Here is a 3,345-nt window from a genome sequence, read left to right as displayed (position 1 = left end):
GCGGACACGCCCTCTGCGGGCAGAGGCTGAGGGGTGCTCCATTGTGTCTGCTCTCTTTTCCGTAGTTCCTTCTGTGAGAAGAGCTTGGGCTCCAGAGACGCTCCCAAGAACCGCTGTCCCAACGTGTGGGATCTGCTGTTCCTCCTCCCAGTGTGTTGAGCCTCCTCCCGGGGCAGGAGGCTTCTCTGGTCACGTGGACTGGGGGGCGGGGACTCTGCCCTTGACGGTCCCTCTCCCTTCCTTCCCTGTTACCTTCTGTCTACATTTCTGTTCCCTGTAACTGCTGAGGACTCTGCCTGATTCAGCTGTGACTCCTCGCCCTACACTCACACCGATACACGCAAACACACAATCACACACAAAAACACACAGCTTGTTTGGACAAGCACAAGCCTGGGGTGTCGGTGTCCAGGCCATGTTCTACTTTGGATGCATAGTAGCCTCCCTCACAGCCCTCTCTCATCCCCATCTGGCTTTTCTCTTAAGAGTAGAGCCTGGTGGCTACATGAGAAACTCTATTTTATTATTATTTTTTTTATTTTTAGCTGAGCCATCCTGCCACTTGTTGGCAGCTCAGCGTCGCTCAGAGCTTGCACTCTTGAGCGAACCTTTAACCAACAGAGCCACTAGGCCAGCCTTGAAACTCTTGTTACAGGGAAGTTACCCACACTGTGCATCAGATCATCTGTGAAGCTTTATAAAGATTCTGATGCCCAGCTAACCTGGATACAAGCCAGGCTGAGACCCTGTGGGGAGGGGGTGGGGCAGCTGCCCCCCCCCCCTCACACACACACACACTTCTGTGGGAGGGGCTGTAGATCCTACTAAAAAGCAGACTGTGACTCCACCAGGTGTGTAGTGGACCAACAGTCTGCATCTAACAAGCTCTCAGGAGACACTGATCATACTGGCTTGTGGAGCACTTTCTGTATCAAAGCTGATGGGGACCCCTGTCCCTTAAGAGTACAACTCACCTACCTACCTCAGCATTGGTTCTGCTGTGTCTTGGTTTTGGGTCCCTCAGAACCACACAGAGAGCCCCAGGTGTCCCCGAACCTGGTGAATATCTCCATTTGTGACACAGAAATCCTGCTGGGCACCGGGATCTTCCCCATGTTTTCAAAGCCCTGGGAAGACTGGATTTCCTCCCAGCAGGAAGGTCACAGAGATGACTGGAGGTGAGAAAAGGGTGAGCTGCATAAGGACTGGTGAGGGTGTTGTGTCTGCTTTCTTGCGGGCCGTGAAAGAATTCACGAAGTCAGGTAGAAATATAGAAATATAGAAGATTTATTAAAGTAAGAGAAGGGTGGCTGGGCAGAGTCTGCGGACAACTACTGCAAACTACTACGTTGAGTCTTTGCTTTAAGTTTTATATTTTCCTGTAGTTGGGGGGTGGGGAAGCTATGGTTAAGCTGGTTATCACAATCTTTGCATACGTTATGTAGATTTAAATTAGAGCCTGGAGAGTGGATCCTATACATATGCAAAACCTCTCCCAAGTCACTGGCCTAAGTAAGTAGAAACTTTGAAACTGCATAGTAAATGAATAGGAAGCAGAATCATTAAGAGACAAAGAAAAGAAACCTTTCAAAAAGCCCCAAGGCAAATTATTAATTTGAATTATATCGGAGGTCCAAATCTCAAAAAGAGAAGATTTAATGCCACCATTACAATCCCTTGTCTTAACGGAGGGGACGGACCCACCTTCTATCTCCAGGTGTCACCAGCCTGGTCTCTGCTTCCAGGAACAGAGACCCAGGACCAGGCAGGCATCTCAGAAAGACCTGCAGTTCCCAGATGTGAAGGGGGAGGTGTCCTGTGTGTCCTGGGAAGAGAGGATGGTGTGTGTTGGGGAATGGGGGGGAGTAGTATGGTGGCTGTGGGCTCCCTTGTCCTGGGGGGGAAGTTTTCAGGGAGAACCTCTCTCTCCATGTCTGTAGGCTGAGCCCTGGCTCAGAGCTTAGCTTGTCCATGTGCTAATTGACCATTGGGGCAGCCTCTGTCCTCTGTGTTAAGACAGGGGGGATGTAACGGTGGCACTAAATCTTCTATATTGAGATTTGGATCTCTAGGATAATGATTTAACAAGTGTAATGTAGCTTGGGGCTTTTTGAAAGCTTTCTTTCCTTTCTTTGCCTCTTAATGATTCTGCTTCCTGTCCATTTACTGTGCATACCAGTTTCAATGTTTCTATTTACTTCGGCCTAGTGCTACCCTGTGACTAGGCAGAAGTTTTGCATCTGTATGGGATCCGCTCCTGGCTCCAACTTAAATCTGCATAACATGTGCAAAGGTTGAGAAACATGTGCAAAGGTTGAGATAACTAGCTTAAATGCTTCCCCCACCCCAATTGACAAAGCCGAACTGAACAGAAAATTCCACTACTGGCCGAAGCAATTTACATGCTGGTTAGGAAATATAAAACCTGAGACCAAACAAAGACTCGATGCAATGGTTTGCAGTAGTTTCCAGCAGACTCTGCCCAGCCGACCCTTCTCTTACTTTAATAAATCTTCCTTCTATGTCTACCTGACTCGTGAATTCTTTCACGGCCCGCGAGCGAGCAGACACAACACTCTGCATGGAGGATTTTCTTGTGTTCACCCCGCCTTCCTCATGGGTGGTGCCAGGCAGGCAGCCGGGAGCAGCACAGGGACCCCAGACAGAGCACGTGCTCTTAGGTCCCTAGAAGGAGCAAGTGGGACACAGCAGGCACGTGGGAGGGGCCCAGCAAGGTCTGTGGGATGGAAATCAGGCTCCTCTTCCATTTCCGTTGCCAAAGCCAGGTTCATGTGTTAATTTCCTGTGTGTTGTCTGTGTGTCCCAATCTCGTCCCTGGAGGGCACGAGGAGAGTGGGCCCTTCTCGGCGTGACATCTAGGTTCTTGGCAGCTGGAGCAAAGAATTGAACGATACGGAGGTAAAGTAGTGAAAAGGCAGTTTTATGAAGAGATAGTACACTTCCAAGAATAGAAGCAGACCCAAACAGGAGAGAATGGCTCAAGGGCCCATTATTAGAAGAGAAATTACACTTCAAAGAGTTTGGAGCGGGTCACACACAAAGGAAGGAGCTTAGAAGGTGCTCAAGGCTCAAGGGGTTCAAGGTGGCATTATTAGGAGAAAAAGTACACTCCAAAGAGTTGGGAGTGGGCCGAAGAAAGGCAAGGCTCAATGCTGGGGCCCAGAGCCCGAAGGGCAGGGCAAACCGCATCTGCCTTTCCGCCTTGGAGATATCCTATCACTATGGACCAGGCCTTGAAAGGCAGAACCGCCCAGGGTCCGCCCCGCCTCCCTAGCAACCCCACTACCGCCCATCAGTCTACTTCCTCTTTCTCTTTGAACATAT

The 3,345-nt window shown here is 49.8% G+C and overlaps 1 protein-coding gene across 1 annotated transcript in view; it reads right to left on the bottom strand.

Moving 5' to 3' along the window:
• The window catches only part of LOC109374443 (carcinoembryonic antigen-related cell adhesion molecule 1-like), a gene marked incomplete at its 3' end in the record, with an annotated part of 67,567 nt that overhangs the window by 14,675 nt on the left and 49,547 nt on the right, over positions 1-3,345 (bottom strand). The gene's annotated exons all lie outside the window — the stretch shown is intronic.

This window comes from Hipposideros armiger, unplaced genomic scaffold (genome assembly GCF_001890085.2).
Source record: "Hipposideros armiger isolate ML-2016 unplaced genomic scaffold, ASM189008v1 scaffold_824, whole genome shotgun sequence".
NCBI classification, from domain to species: Eukaryota; Metazoa; Chordata; class Mammalia; order Chiroptera; family Hipposideridae; genus Hipposideros; species Hipposideros armiger.
The sequence above is the reverse complement of the archived record's forward strand: the minus strand, read 5'-3'. Positions and strand labels throughout refer to the sequence as shown.